Here is a 17,873-nt window from a genome sequence, read left to right as displayed (position 1 = left end):
TTATCTTCCCAGGGAGCGACCCGGTACGCGAACCGTTGAGCGCCTCGGTTCGCGGACCTTAAGCATTCCGGGAGTCCACCATTTTGTGTTTCGGTCAAATTAAGATACAAGATGGAGGGCAAATAATGTTCGGAATGGGTAGAAGGGGGCACGGTAGAGTTATCTTGACCCCCTAGGTTTTCTGAGGGTGGCTGAGGAGGTTTATATGTGCGAAAAAAAAACATTTTTTTAAAAAAAATTCGCGAGGTTAGCTCCCGGTACGCGTACCGGGTAGCGCCCCAGGGAGCGTACTTTGTTGAAAATTAGTGAAAAAAGTTAGAGTAAAATAATAATTGTGAGTGATTAGATGTAGGGTAGCTCTGAGAAGAGCTTTTGAGTTTATGGTACATTTAGGTACTTATAAGTAGGTACCAATGCACATTCTTAAATTCAGAGTGAAAACTCTGTTGCCCTCATCTGAGAAGTGAACTCCATCTCCTCTGTAGATATCTTGCATGTAGTAACGCAAGTTATTGTTGTACAGGGAGCCCATTCCATGGTCTCTCATGTAAGCTGAAACAGATTTGTTTACATGCTTCCTCGACTTCTCAATTTGTGGATAAAATTGGTTTGACCACCTCCATTTCTGTCTTTGGCATATATTTGAATATACCAAGGCAGTCTGAGGAAAAAGTGCCATTAATTGCTCAAAGGTGTCCTTTAAAAGCATTTCCAGACCTACACCAGTCAAAGTGCCCAAGTCATTACCTCCACAGTGCACAATTAACAGGTCAGGTTTTGGCAAATGCATAAAGGTTTTCACCAATGGTATCAATTGGTGACATTTTAATCCTCTGTGGCCAAACCACTTAATTTCCACATCTTGTAAATTGAGGTTAGGTAAATTCCTGCTTTCAACGTACCTTTGAGCCCAGTGAATATAACTATGACCAACAATCCAGACAGAAAAGATGGTGAGAGAAGGTTCTCCTGCAGTCAGATGAAGTGTGGCAATGAAATGGCAGTTGAAAAAATGAGAGTGTAAAATGAAAAAAAAACTGTGGAGTTTCTGTGTTCATGAAGCAGTAACAGTGATTGGTGGATTTTGATTGATGAAAACAGAAAGTTAGGGTGCACAGATGTGTTCTTTGAAAGATGTATTTTGAGTGGTCAATAAAAAATCATTAAATGAAAGAATGCACTGGATATGCAGGTGCACTGAGAGTTCAGAGTTCAATTGCAACATTGTTGTGTGAACTTGCAAACACCAGAGTTTTTCCAAGAGGTGGTTGCTATGGAAAATAGGCAGAAAGGGCAGAGGGGGAAGGGTTTTCATTTGAAAAAAAGTGAGGGAAGAGTTTTGATTGGGTGACATGAGAAATATGTGTGAAGAATTACAGCATTTCTGTGCTTTTGATAGCTGCAGACTCTGGAGTGCATACCTTTTGCTCTGCTGAAGACAAATTGGTGTGTTTCTTAGACTGTTTTCAAACTCAAAGTATTTGCTAAGGTGAGAAAATATTTCTTTAATTTAGATAGAGAATAGTGTGCTTTAAGGAGAAAATTATGATTTATGTGGCGCAAATTGCTTGTAAATATGCTCTCACATGTGTATGGAAAATTTTGATTTTGAATGTTTGTGTTACATAGCCATGTTAAAAGTGACCCAACCATGCTGGAAAGCCAATCAAAAAATGCTTTCATGTGTTTTAATGACATTTTAAATCATTTTCCCATGTGCAATGTTTAGAAATTATGATTTGAAAATCGTTTTTGGGGAAAAGGAATTGTTTTTAAATTCATGACAAGGACATAATGGTGTATGCTTCTTTATAAGGCAATTGACTGTCCCTGATGTTATTTTTCTCATTTTAGTGTAAGACCTTTCTCTGTGGCGCAAATTGCTTGTAAATATGCTCTCACATGTGCATGGAAAATTTAGATTTTGAATGTTTGTGTTACATAGCCATGTTAAAAGTGACCCAACCATGCTCGAAAGGCAATCAAAAAACGCTTTCATGTGTTTTAATGACATTTTAAGTCATTTTCTCATGTGCAGTGTTTTGAAATTATGATTTGAAAATCGTTTTTGGGGAAAAGGAATTGTTTTTAAATTCATGACAAGGACATAATGGTGTATGGTTCTTTATAAGGCAATTGACTGTCCCTGATGTTATTTTTCTCATTTTAGTGTAAGACATTTCTCTGTGGCGCAAATTGCTTGTAAATATGCTCCCACATGTGCATGGAAAATTTTGATTTTGAATGTTTGTGTTACATAGCCATGTTAAAAGTGACCCTACCATGCAGGAAAGCCAATCAAAAAACGCTTTTATGTGTCTTAAGGACAATTTAAGTAATTTTCCCATGTGTAGTTTTTGAAGTTATGATTTGAAATCGTTGTTGAGGTAAAGGAATGTTGTTAAAATTTATGTGCGCCATATGCCCCCAAATTTCTTTTTTAGGGTTGCAGCAGGGTGTTCTTGAGACACCCCTGCACCTTTGGAATAAATTCCTAATTTGTGATGAGCAAATTGTTAATCGCAAATTGCACCTTCATTTATATGAGCCTCCTAGCCCATGGAAATGAATGGGTAAAATAGCAATTAGCAATTTTCTCATCGCAAATTAGGAATGGTAAAGAATCGCTAATTATTCCTTAAAATTTGCTTTTTTGGAAATGCAAAATAGTTATATGATACATATGGCGGTTGATGTCTAACAAGATAAGAAGCTTATGGATTCATTTATGGTGACTGGCGCAATGAAGTAGACATCACTTACTTCATTGGTAGAGCTTTACATGTATTATCTCCTCTGTATTCTTCATCAAGCGTAAATTTAATCTGCAATCCTGAGTAGGCCTCACTTTAAACAAACCTCTGGATAGGCTACATCTTATTGTTATCCTGTATTAATCATTTAAAATGCTAGGGACAGATTTATGATAGGTGTATACCTCTTTTGCGCCACTTAGAAAACATTGTCCATGGGGAAATGACTTAAAATGTCCTTAAGACACATGAATGTGTTATTTTAAAACGTTTGCAATTTTTTTGGGTCACTTTCAACATGGCTATGTGACTGAAACAGTCAAAATCTAAATTCGCAATGCACAGGTGGGAGCATATTTACAAGGAATGTGCTTCATGGGGAAAGGTCTTATAATGTAATATGGGGAAAATGACATCAGAGACACTGAAATGCCTTATAGAGAAGCATACACCATTATGTCCTTGTCATACATTTGCAAACCATTACTTTTCCCCAAAAACGATTTTCAAATTATATTTTGAAAACACTGCACATGTGGAAATGACTTAAAATGTCAATAATTCAAAATTTGCGATTCCTTAAATGCAATGTATCAAAAAAAAAATATGTAAAAAATGATATTAAGGATTTGGAAACTACCACCAACTTCTAGTTTGTGGTAATTTGCGAATTCTTTTCAAAAAGCATTTTTTTCAACAAAAAAAAAGGTCCCATATGACGCCCATACATGCCCTTAGGGCATGTAGGTGTGCCATATGCTCCCAAATTTCTTTTTCAGGGGTGCAGCAGGGTGTTCTTGAGATACCCCTGCACGCTTGAAAAAAATCCTATTTTGTGATGAGCTAATTGCTAATCACAAATTGCAACCTTCATTCCTATGAGCCTCCTAGCCCATGGAAATGAATGGGTAATTTGCAATTAGCAATTTGCTCATTGCAAATTAGGAATAGTAAAGAATTGCTATTTATTCCTTAAAATTTGCTATTTAGGAAATGCAAAATAGTTTGATGGTACATATTGTGGTTCATCTGTAACAAGATAAGAAGCTTAGGGATACATTTATGATGACTGGCGCAATAAAGTGCACATTACTTACTTCATTGGTAGTCCTTTATATGTATTATCTCCTCTGTATTCTTCATCAAGCGTAACTTTAATCTGCAATCCTGAGTAGGCCTCACCTTAAACAAACCTCTGGATAGGACACACTTTATTGTCATCCTGGATTAATCATTTAAAATGCTAGGGACAGATTTATGATAGGTGTATGCCTTTTTTGTGCCACTGTGCGTCACTTTTATGATGCAGCGGTGGTGCAAAAGATTTGCTATGAGGCGACAACATTACAAATTGATGCATTTAGGCAGATATGTCATGGTGTAAAAAAAACGTACCACATAAAACCCAAGCAGCAGTGATGCAAAAGATGCACCATGTCGCAAGACAGGCCTCACTTGGGGCCATATGTATCAAGCTAATTAGCATTTGCAAAGATCAAAATTCTATGAATTTCGGCCTTTGCGAATGTTAATTAGACAAATGGTATGTATAAAACAAGTTTGATGCAAAATAAGGAGTAGCAAAATTTGCTATTCCTTATTTTGCGATTGCACTGAAGCATTTGCAAATTTTGTGACTACTTAAATGCAATGTATCAAACAAAAACTATGTAAAAAATGACATTAAGGATTTGGAAACTATTGTGGTAAATTGGTGGTAATTTGTGAATTCTTTTCAAAAAGCTTTTTTTCAAAAAAACAAAAGGTGCCATATGACGCCAACACATGCCCTTAGGGCATGTATGTGTGCCATATGCCCCCAAATTTGTTTTTCAGGGGTGCAGCAGGGTGTTCTTGAGACACCCCTGCACCCTTGGAAAAATTCCTAATTTGTGATGAGCAAATTGCTAATCGCAAATTAAACCTTCATTCATATGAGCCTCCTAGGCCATGGAAATGAATGGGTAACTTGCAATTAGCAATTTGCTCATCGCAAATTAGGAATGGTAAAGAATCGCTATTTATTCCTTAAAATTCGCTATTTAGAAAATGTAAAATATTTTGATGATACATATGGCAGTTCATCTGTAACAAGATAAGAAGCTTAGGGATAGTGCATTGATGCTCATGTTGCCACAAGCTATTAATGCACGACAGTGCATACATAATTGTATCATATGCCCAAGATTTGGTTGGATATTTGGCACAGTTTCCCGTGCCTCCTCTGGTGATAAAGAAACCGATGTTGTTGGTCTCGCCACAGGAGTTGGTCGAGGATTGTCCATCATATCCCTTAATTCCGCCCAGCTGTAATTTAGGGGATGTTTCCTCGTCATGTGCCTATGCATGGTATGATTACCATAGCTGTATTTTTTGTCCGTCCCTCTGGACAATTGTTCCTTGCATATGAGGCATGTTGCGTACCTGGCATTGACCTTTTTTTGGCCACGAGGGATGGAAAAAACTGCCAGATGAAACTGGGTTTCTTTCTTGAAACCCGGGGCAACTCTTCCAGGAATTGTGGTTGTTCTCCCTCCTCATCCATCTCTTCATCTTCCTCCTCAGTGTTGGTAACCACCTGGGGAGGTGGTCCTCTCTTCCCATGAGGAGGTGGAGGTGGTGGTGGGGGTGCACCAGCTGAAGCAATCAGTGAAGCCATTTTCATACAATCAAAATAGGTCTTCCAAGAAGCAAAATAGGTCTTCCTCTCACAATAATGAAAGTCAGAGTGAGGAAAGAAGGAGTGGTTTTCATCATTTGGAAAAAACAATACTTCTCAACCAATGAAAAGTGTTATTTTTAGGTCACATGACCTAGCCTTCCATAATTATGAAACTAAAAGTGAAATGAACCAATGAAAAGTTTTATTAACAAGTCACATGACCTCTCACGCTCATGTTACGCGCTGCAGAACGCTCCCCGGTTAGCTTCCGGGTCGCTCCTCTTCGCGCCGCGGTCCGCGCCCCGGGACACTTCCGGGTGCGCTAACGCGATACGTCACAAGACGCATTTCGCGGCAACGCGATACGTCGCGCTTTCGCGCCGGGGATCGCTTCCGGGGAGTTGCGTTTCGCGCCTCGGTCCGCGCCCCGGGGCACTTCCGGGTGCGCTAACGCAGTACGTCATAAGACGCATTACGCGGCAACGCGATACCGTCACTATGTTGATTTTTTACCGGTTCGCGGACCGGATCCCGGAATCGAATTGAGCTAACGGGAAGCTTCCCGGTTAGCGGACCGGGAGCGAAACAAAAAAAATATTTAAAAAAATGTATTAATAAACATATAAAATATATTTTTGGATTTAAAGAAGAATACATTTTACAGCTGTAGATATTAGCTTTTAAAAAACCAATGAAATTCACTGAAAAAACCATAGGTTATAGACCATATATAGTTAGGAATTAGCATTTACAAAACCTTGAAAATTCACTGAAAAAACCATAGGTTATAGACCATATATAGTTAGGAATTAGCATTTAAAAAACCTTATTTTACTCACACAAAACCATTGAAATTCCATATATAGTTAGTTGTACTAACTATATATCGCACACCCGCAATCCACTGCTGATCATGTCACATATTACATCATTCATGACATGGTCAGTGACATCACTGATGACATCACTGATGACATCTCAAATGACATCGCTGATGACATCACTGATGACATCTCAAATGACATCACTGATGACATCACTGATGACATCTCATTTGACATTACTGATGACATCACTGATGACATCATTCATGTGATAATACGATGAAGCTCTTCAGACTCTAATATAACCTTAGATACAGTAAGTGTAAACAGACACTCACAGACTGTCACTCATCCATAGAGTTACACACACACCTAGTCAGTCATGCAAAGAATCAATCACACATCCATTTTCTCAACTATACAGTTATACACACCTTACTTATTCAAACATATACTAACACATATTTACTCTCTTATACAATCCCTGATACAAGTTCACAATGATCCATACAGCCACTCACACATTCACTGGCTCTTATGCACAGTTATTTATATATGTCAACTCTCACATGTACTGTGTTTTACATATGTACTTACTTTTACATGTAGCACTGAGATATCCATTCACTCAGCAATACACTCATGCACACAGTCAACCGCCCATACAGCTGTTTCCACATGCACTTTTGAACCCATACATCTAGTGAATCAACTGCTCACACATCTATGCACAGAGTCATACACCTCCCAGCCACCCATACACACTCTCAGTCTCCCATACAAATACGTAGGCAACCAATCAATAACGCATATAGTTAATCATATAGCTAATGATCAACACATGCAGCAGTTTATAGAACAACAGACATAATGATGCACAAATTGAGACAGTTTAGTCACTAACCCATGCACTCAGTGAGACACATTTAACCACTCACTCATACAGTCAGTCATGCACCTACTAAATCCTTCATCCAGACATTTATACATCCACTCATTCTTAAATATGTAAGACATATTTTAACTTTACAGAATTATACAGTCACTGGATGACGTCATCAGTGATGTCATCAGTGATGTCATTTGAGATGTCATCAGTGATGTCATCAGTGATGTCATTTGAGATGTCATCAGTGATGTCATCAGTGATGTCACTGACCATGTCATGAATGATGTAATATGTGACATGATCAGCAGTGGATTGCGGGTGCGCGATATATAGTTAGTACAACTAACTATATATGGAATTTCAATGGTTTTGTGTGAGTAAAATAAGGTTTTTTAAATGCTAATTCCTAACTATATATGGTCTATAACCTATGTTTTTTTCAGTGAATTTTCAAGGTTTTGTAAATGCTAATTCCTAACTATATATGGTTTATAACCTATGGTTTTTTCAGTGAATATATATATATATATATATATATATATATATATATATATATATATATACACATATAATATATATATATATATATATTACCTACTGGCGGTCGCCAGTAGGTATATATAGTTAGGATTTTTTCCCTATGGGATTTTTGAAAATTCTATGTCTAATAACTTTGGCGTTTGTGGACGGAATTGGCTGAATTTTCAGGAAAATGGAACATTTTGTTTCTGAGCAGCCCCTGGAAATTTGGGGGGAGTTGGTCCAGGGGGGGCCGAGAAAAAAGGGGGGTCCCAAAACGTGTTTTTAACATTGAGTTTTCCATAGGGCGGTTAGCCTCACTTTTAGCCCGAACGGCTGAATGGATTTGCACGAAACTTGGCAAAATTGTAGGGACTGGTAGCCCGATGTGCCTTTTGTAGGTCTTAATATATGTGCTGCAGTGGATTTTGAGAAATTAACGGTCAAAAAAAGATATATATCTGTAAGCGCGGACCAGGCAGCGCCCCGGTACGCGTACTTTTCGCGTAACGGAACTTCGCGTAGCGAAGCTGATTGGCTCTCCGGTGTCTGTCAACATTCTAAACAGTCCGGAGCGGCCGCCATCTTGTCTCTCGGTAGGATCGAGAGACAAGAGGAGGCCAAAACAAAGGGGGAAATAACTATAAGGGGGCATAGTAGATCCTCGCTGACCCCCTAGGTTTAATGTGGAAGTTTTAAAGAGGTCCCGCGGGGCAAAAAAAAAAAATTTTTTTTGTTTTTTTTTTTCGTGGTTAGCGCCCGGTACGCGAACCGGGAAGCGTTCTGGGGAGCGTACTACAATGAAAAATGAATGATAGACTTTTCAAATGCTGTATGTTAATTGATTGTTGGTTTTGTTGATTATTTTTTTTTTTTTTTTTTTTTTTTAAGCATTTTTTATTGTGTTTCATAATTTATTAAACTTTCTAACATTTCATTGTCAGAAATTTCATTATTATCATGGAATATACATTGTAGTCTCTGAGGTTGTAAAATGTCCTCATTTGCAATGAGGTTATCTACTGCTTGTACACATTGCAGTAGTTCTTGGTCCCAAGTTTCATCCATAAATTCAATCTCATTTGGATCAATGATTTCTGTGTTGGACTCTGGAAGGACAATTTCAAATGAAATTTTTTGTTCACTTTCCATTTTCCCTGAAATTTGCATAAAAAAAATATATATTAGTAGAGGTAGGGCACTGTTGGGATTAATTTTAGATAGGCAGTTTTTAACAGTGAATTCATCTTTGGGCAGTGTATAGTATCAGAGTGGAAGTAGGAATATAAAAAATTGTATCTAAATTTATAAGTACTACAGAGGGATAGTATATAACTAACAGAAAAAGTTTGCCATATTAACTTAAAGTGCACAATATACTTCAGTTTTAAAAATAACAACTTACCTTTAAAAAGAAGTTGAAGTTATTAATGAAAATCCTATTGAAATGTACACCAGGAAGTAGTAGTCAAAATGGCTGTGTTTCCTTGTCTTCCTTTATATATATTCGGGTACATAACCAATCAAATGTCAGGTAAAAAAAGTAGAAAATGAAAGTAACATTTTAATTGGTTGTCAATTCCAACACTTCAGATGTGTTTTGTGAAGTAATTTACCTCACGGTATTTAGAGAGGTCTACAGGCTAAATGGCTAAATGGAATTCCAATCAAATTTGTGAAAATGGTAGGGATTGGTATGTAGTATGAGCTAATCTATATTTGGTGAAATTGTCTCAAGTGGCTTTTGTGTGAACTACTTTCCCACCTTTTTTGATGGTGCGCTTCCCAGGAAGCGACCCGGTACGCGAACCGGTGAGCGCCCTGGTACGCGAACCTTAAGCGTAACGGGAGTCCACCATTTTGTGTTTCGGTCGAATTATGATACAAGATGGAGGGCAAATAATGTTCAGAATAGGTAGAAGGGGGCACGGTAGACTTATCTTGACCCCCTAGGTTTTGTGAGGGTGGCTGAGGAGGCCCATATGTGCGAAAAAAAAACATTTTTTTTAAAAATTTCGCGAGGTTAGCTCCCGGTACGCGAACCGGGTAGCGCCCCAGGGAGTGTACTTTGTTGAAAATTAGTGAAAAAAGTTAGAGTAAAATAATAATTGTGAGTGATTAGATGTAGGGTAGCTCTGAGAAGAGCTTTTGGGTTTATGGTACATTTAGGTACTTATAAGTAGGTACCAATGCACATTCTTAAATTCAGAGTGAAAATTCTGTTGCCCTCATCTGAGAAGTGAACTCCATCTCCTCTGTAGATATCTTGCATGTAGTAACGCAAGTTATTGTTGTACAGGGAGCCCATTCCATGGTCTCTCATGTAAGCTGAAACAGATTTGTTTACATGCTTCCTCGACTTCTCAATTTGTGGACAAAATTGGTTTGACCACCTCCATTTCTGTCTTTGGCATATATTTGAATATACCAAGGCAGTCTGAGGAAAAAGTGCCATCAATTGCTCAAAGGTGTCCTTTAAAAGCATTTCCAGACCTACACCAGTCAAAGTGCCCAAGTCATTACCTCCACAGTGCACAATTAACAGGTCAGGTTTTGGCAAATGCATAAAGGTTTTCACCAATGGTATCAATTGGTGACATTTTAATCCTCTGTGGCCAAACCACTTAATTTCCACATCTTGTAAATTGAGGTTAGGTAAATTCCTGCTTTCAACGTACCTTTGAGCCCAGTGAATATAACTATGACCAACAATCCAGACAGAAAACATGGTGAGAGAAGGTTCTCCTGCAGTCAGATGAAGTGTGGCAATGAAATGGCAGTTGAAAAAATGAGAGTTTGAAATGAAAAAAACTATGGAGTTTCTGTGTTCATGAAGCAGTAACAGTGATTGGTGGATTTTGATTGATGAAAACAGAAAGTTAGGGTGCACAGATGTGTTGTTTGAGAGATGTATTTTGAGTGGTCAATAAAAAATCATTAAATGAAAGAAAGCACTGGATATGCAGGTGCACTGAGAGTTCAGAGTTCAATTGCAACATTGTTGTGTGAACTTGCAAACACCAGAGTTTCTCCAAGAGGTGGTTGCTATGGAAAATAGCCAGAAATGGCAGAGGGGGGAAGGGTTTTCATTTGAAAAAAAGTGAGGGAAGAGTTTTGATTGGGTGACATGAGAAATATGTGTGAAGAATTACAGCATTTCTGTGCTTTTGATAGCTGCAGACTCTGGAGTGCATACCTTTTGCTCTGCTGAAGACAAATTGGTGTGTTTCTTAGACTGTTTTCAAACTCAAAGTATTTGCTAAGGTGAGAAAATATTTCTTTATTTTAGATAGAGAATAGTGTGCTTTAAGGAGAAAATTATGATTTATGTGGCGCAAATTGCTTGTAAATATGCTCTCACATGTGCATGGAAAAATTTGATTTTGAATGTTAGTGTTATATAGCCATGTTAAAAGTGACTCAACCATGCTGGAAAGTCAATCAAAAAATGATTTCATGTGTTTTAATGACATTTTAAGTCATTTTCTCATGTGCAGTGTTTAGAAATTATGATTTGAAAATCGTTTTTGTGGAAAAGGAATTGTTTTTAAATTCATGACAAGGATATAATGGTGTATGGTTCTTTATAAGGCAATTGACTGTCCCTGATGTTATTTTTCTCATTTTAATGTAAGACCTTTCTCTGTGGCGCAAATTGCTTGTAAATATGCTCTCACATGTGCATGGAAAATTTAGATTTTGAATGTTTGTGTTAAATAGCCATTATAAAAGTGACCCAACCATGCTGGGAAGGCAATCAAAAAACGCTTTCATGTGTTTTAATGACATTTTAAGTCATTTTCCCATGTGCAGTGTTTAGAAATTATGATTTGAAAATCGTTTTTGGGGAAAAGGAATTGTTTATAAAATCATGACAAGGACATAATGGTGTATGGTTCTTTATAAGGCAATTGACTGTCCCTGATGTTATTTTTCTCATTTTAGTGTAAGACCTTTCTCTGTGGCGCAAATTGTGTGTAAATATGCTCTCACATGTGCATGGAAAATGTTAATTTTGAATGTTTGTGTTACATAGCCATGTTAAAAGTGACCCAACCATGCAGGAAAGCCAATCAAAAAACGCTTTCATGTGTTTCAATGACATTTCAAGTCATTTTCTCATGTGCAGTGTTTAGAAATTATGATTTGAAAATCGTTTTTGGGAAAAAGGAATTGTTTTTAAATTCATGAGAAGGACATAATGGTGTATGGTTCTTTATAAGGCAATTGACTGTCCCTGATGTTATTTTTCCCATTTTAATGTAAGACCTTTCTCTGTGGCGCAAATTGCTTGTAAATATGCTCCCACCTGTGCATGGAAAATTTTGATTTTGAATGTTTGTGTTACCTAGCCATGTTAAAAGTGACCCTACCTGGCAGGAAAGCCAATCAAAAAACGCTTTTATGTGTCTTAAGGACAATTTAAGTAATTTTCCCATGTGTAGTGTTTTGAAGTTATGATTTGAAAATCGTTGTTGAGGTAAAGGAATGTTGTTAAAATTTATGTGCGCCATATGCCCCCAAATTTCTTTTTTAGGGTTGCAGCAGGGTGTTCTTGAGACACCCCTGCACCTTTGGAATAAATTCCTAATTTGTGATGAGCAAATTGTTAATCGCAAATTGCACCTTCATTTATATGAGCCTCCTAGCTCATGGAAATGAATGGGTAATTTGCAATTAGCAATTTTCTCATCGCAAATTTGGAATGGTAAAGAATCGCTATTTATTCCTTAAAATTCGCTTTTTTGGAAATGCAAAATAGTTATATGATACATATGGCGGTTGATGTCTAACAAGATAAGAAGCTTAGGGATACATTTATGATGACTGGCGCAATGAAGTAGAAATCACTTACTTCATTGGTAGGCCTTTACATGAATTATCTCCTCTGTATTCTTCATCAAGCGTAACTTTAATCTGCAATCCTGAGTAGGCCTCACCTTAAACAAACCTCTGGATAGGCCACATCCTATTGTCATCCTGAATTAATCATTTAAAATGCTAGGGACAGATTTATGATAGGTGTATACCTCTTTTGTGCCACTTAGAAAACATTGTCCATGGGGAAATGACTTAAAATGTCCTTAAGACACATGAATGTGTTATTTTAAAACGTTTGCAATTTTTTTGGGTCACTTTCAACATGGCTATGTGACTGAAACAGTCAAAATCTAAATTTGCAATGCACAGGTGGGAGCATATTTACAAGGAATGTGCTTCATGGGGAAAGGTCTTATAATGTAATATGGGAAAAATGACATTAGAGACACTGAAATGCCTTATAGAGAAGCATACACCATTATGTCCTTGTCATAAATTTGCAAACCATTACTTTTCCCCAAAAACGATTTTCAAATTATATTTTGAAAACACTGCACATGTGGAAATTACTTAAAATGTCAATAATTCAAAATTTGCGATTCCTTAAATGCAATGTATCAAAAAAAAATATGTAAAAAATGATATTAAGGATTTGGAAACTACCACCAACTTCTAGTTTGTGGTAATTTGCGAATTCTTTTCAAAAAGCATTTTTTTCAACAAAAAAAAAAGGTCACATATGACGCCCATACATGCCATTAGGGCATGTAGGTGTGCCATGTGCTCTCAAATTTCTTTTTCAGGGGTGCAGCAGGGTGTTCTTGAGATACCCCTGCACGCTTGAAAAAAATCCTATTTTGTGATGAGCTAATTGCTAATCACAAATTGCAACCTTAATTCCTATGAGCCTCCTAGCCCATGGAAATGAATGGGTAATTTGCAATTAGCAATTTGCTCATTGCAAATTAGGAATAGTAAAGAATTGCTATTTATTCCTTAAAATTTGCTATTTAGGAAATGGAAAATAGTTTGATGGTACATATGGTGGTTCATCTGTAACAAGATAAGAAGCTTAAGGATACATTTATGATGACTGGTGCAATAAAGTGCACATTACTTACTTCATTGGTAGTCCTTTATATGTATAATCTCCTCTGTATTCTTCATCAAGCGTAACTTTGATCTGCAATCCTGAGTAGGCCTCACCTTAAACAAACCTCTGGATAGGACACACTTTATTGTCATCCTGGATTAATCATTTAAAATGCTAGGGATAGATTTATGATAGGTGTATGCCTTTTTTCTGCCACTGTGCGTCACTTTTATGATGCAGCGGTGGTGCAAAATATTTGCTATGAGGTGACAACATTAAAAATTGATGCATTTAGGCAGATATGTCATGGTGTAAAAAAAAAACGTACCACATAAAACCCAATCAGCAGTAATGCAAAAGATGCACCATGTCGCAAGACAGGCCTCACTTGGGGCCATATGTATCAAGCTAATTAGCATTTGCAAAGATCAAAATTCTATGAATTTCGGCCTTTGCGAATGTTAATTAGACAAATGGTATGTATCAAACAACTTTGATGCAAAATAAGGAGTAGCAAAATTTGCTATTCCTTATTTTGCGATTGCACTGAAGCATTTGTAAATTTTGTGACTACTTAAATGCAATGTATCAAACAAAAACTATGTAAAAAATGACATTAAGGATTTGGAAACTATTGTGGTAAATTAGTGGTAATTTGTGAATTCTTTTCAAAAAGCTTTTTTTCAAAAAAACAAAAGGTGCCATATGACGCCAACACATGCCCTTAGGGCATGTATGTGTGCCATATGCCCCCAAATTTGTTTTTCAGGGGTGCAGCAGGTGTTCTTGAGACACCCCTGCACCCTTGGAAAAATTCCTACTTTGTGATGAGCAAATTGCTAATCGCAAATTAAACCTTCATTCATATTAGCCTCCTAGGCCATGGAAATGAATGGGTAACTTGCAATTAGCAATTTGCTCATCGCAAATTAGGAATGGTAAAGAATCGCTATTTATTCCTTAAAATTCGCTATTTAGAAAATGTAAAATATTTTGATGATACATATGGCAGTTCATCTGTAACAAGATAAGAAGCTTAGGGATAGATTTATGATGACTGGCGCATCACCAGGGATGTGACAGTCATCCTGCGCCACAGTTCCGCCACCCATGTTGTGCTGCATTTACAATGTGGCGCAGCATGGGGCAAAAACGGCACAGATGCGTGACGCATCTGTGCCATAAAGGTGGTGCATTGCTGGAGTTGTATCGCAAGTGCGATGCAGCTCCAGCAAGGCTCAGGGGTGCCCCATCTCCACAATGCTGCGTCAAGACCTATGCCAGCTTCAATCAGGCGCAGGGTTTTGACGCAGCTTTCTCCTATCTGATTGTAAATGCGGCACACCATGGGTGGTAAAGCAGTGGTGCACATTAACTGGTGCATGCCTGGGGATGTGCCATTTAATATAAATCTGCACTTTAACATTTGAGTATGTGCAGGGGACACAGAGTCGTTGAGGCTTATCCAAGGTTAAGAAGAGATGAGTCCTGTTCAGTGAAAAATTAGACATAGGCTTCACCTGCTCAGCATTGCTGGACATGGCTAAATAATAGCTGCAAAATGTTAATCTTGTTAAACAATTTTACTATTATAATCTCTGAGATTTGTTTCTTACTCTGCAACATCTCATTGTTGTTATCTTTCTTTAAAGATAAAGACAACATCAACATGAGCGACAATCAGCAATCAGTTGATTTTGACCTCATCATTGAACTCGTAATTGAAACATCAGTGGATGTTGATCCCTTGGATGATTTAAATCCTGAGGATGAAGAAGAGCGTGATGAGGATGCAGATTTGTCCGAATTATATGATATAGGATGGGAAGCTGACCTGCTTGAGCCTTTGGAATTATAAACATTTATTTTTAAAATTTATAATCAATAAAAAGTAAAAAGGTAAACCGTTTAATTTAAAAATAAAGACACCTTCAAAAACAGGTTATGTGTAGTGTCTTCAATAAAATATAAAAATATGCTCATAAAATTAGATCAGATTCACATATAAAATAGCATAGGTAACATAAATATAAATGTCATTTCTTTTCTGGTATTTCTGTATTGTAAAAATGGCAATGACTAAAAAATCTTCAAATTAAAATGTCAAGTAGTGTGTTATGTTTTTGATCACTATTACTGATTTACTGTTTGATAATAATGTTTATTAACATTATTTATTATATTTTTCCTCAGATTCAACTGCAGATCATTTCAAGATTTTAATATGCCTACAATACAAAGACAGATAAAGGCTGCAAAACGTCAAAGACAGCAGGAGAAAAAAAAAATGCAGCAGTCCTCTAACAAAAAGATTTCTCAAGCCACGAAGAAAGCACCGGGTAAGAGCTCTAAATATTTCATAAGAAATATTTGTAATAAAAAAAATATTACTACAGAAAATGTTTCAGTCCATAACACGAGGAGTAAATCAAATGGAAAGAAAAGGACAATGGAAAATGTTACTGCTAGAGCAAGAGATAAATCTGTGCATGATAGTAGAAGGAAACAACAGTTTAGGGAGATTCGTAAACGAATGTTCCGCAACAGGATAATTGGCAATTTGTTAAAAAATATTAAGAAAGGTCAACAGAAACTAGTTTTTTATAAGAGAAAAAAAAAAGTTGAGAAAGTTATTGATCAGGCATTTGAAATTAAACGTAAGTTATTTATTTTGATAATCAATAGAATTAGGAAGCTAAACAAGGCAATTTTTGATTTCAAAAGAAATAGTAGATGGAAGAGAATAGTTAATCGTAGTAATTTTTGTGAAGTTTTTTCTGGAGAATGGATGCATAGTTCAAGCTGTGAGGCATTTTTTAATGAAGAGAGTTATTTCCAGGATAATGATTTGGTGCATGCAGTTGACATCAGTGGTCGTGCTTATGAAGTGAAAGATGGTTGTCCAGTTGAAAAAGAAAAACTTGTGACAACAGAGGCAGAAGAGTTGTTAGGTAATGAGGTTTTAGGAAGACGTGCTAAGGGTCCTGTGTACACCTGGAAGTGTAGTAGTATTTGCAGTGTGCGACAGGATTCCATCAATTTGCTTTGTGATTTTGTACGGTCATTTAACAAAAAAAGTTTGAAGCAGAAAATGAGGTTGTTGCAAGAATTAGATCCTTGCAGAGTAAGAGAAGTGACAGGTTTGCATGGTCATTCACTGGCTTGTCTTTCCAGGAGAGTATGCCAGAGTGTTTTTCATCATTTCAGGATGCTAGCAGTGCATCATAACAAAGTGAGGAAATTAGTTAGAATGTTGTATTATGCTAAGAGTCCAGCAATTATGCTGAAACAATTATGCGCTGCTCTTTTGCATGGTTCTGAAATAGATGTGAAGAATATATGTGAAGAAATTGAGTTTTGTTACTTTGGAAGTAAAGAGGAGAATGTTGAAATTGAGCAAGAAGTAGAGGGTCATTTGGAAGATAGTGTACATGTTTCCAGTACAGATAATTTCCAGAGGGAAATTGCGACGTTTGACATGAAATCAAGTGAGAGGCCTAATTTCACTTGTGTGTGTTGTAGACGCACTTATTATAAGAATCAGACTAAGTTAGTGGATTTATATGCAAAAAGTGAAAGGGAAAATAATAGTGAATGGAAGGATTTTGCAACATACTTGATGGTAGAAAATTGTTTTGATTTGGGATTGGATCAACGTGTGTGTACTTATTGTTGTAACAAATTAAAACAAAACCAGATGCCTGCTAGAGCAGTTCATAATAATCTGGAATTGGTTGAGATTCCTTCTGAATTGAAGGACTTAAATACTTATGAATCTATTTTGATTCAAAGTATCCATCCCTTTCAGGCTATTGTAAGAATGGAGCCAAAGACAGGGAAATTGCCTCCATCAGATTTACAGAGAGGATTAAAGGGAAGAGTTGTTTATTTGCCTCTAGATTTGAAGAAAAACATTAACACAATTGGAGTAGAAAAAGTGGAAGAGGAACCTCTGGTTATCTTAGTTAATGGGGTTCCAACAAAGAATAAGAAAATATGGCAAGATTTAGTAGATGTTAGGAAAGTTAAAAAGGCAACATTGTATTTGAAAAAAAATAATAAATACTATAAGAATGTATATGTTGCAGAAGAGGAAGTAAGTGAGGAAGAGGATAGCGATTTGTGTGCTGGTCAAATTGAGAAAGTAGAACCCTCTACTAGTGAGGAAATATATGAACATTATAGTGTTCATCCTTTGCATTCCAAGGAAGTCATGGGGAATGCTATTGAGTTGTTTCAAATGAAACAAGCCAAAGGGAGTCCCATTAGTGTTTGGGAGGAAAGTTTGGAAGCTCGGTGTTTCCCACAGCTT

This window comes from Lissotriton helveticus, chromosome 5_1 (genome assembly GCF_964261635.1).
Source record: "Lissotriton helveticus chromosome 5_1, aLisHel1.1, whole genome shotgun sequence".
NCBI classification, from domain to species: domain Eukaryota; kingdom Metazoa; phylum Chordata; class Amphibia; order Caudata; family Salamandridae; genus Lissotriton; species Lissotriton helveticus.
The sequence above is the reverse complement of the archived record's forward strand: the minus strand, read 5'-3'. Positions refer to the sequence as shown.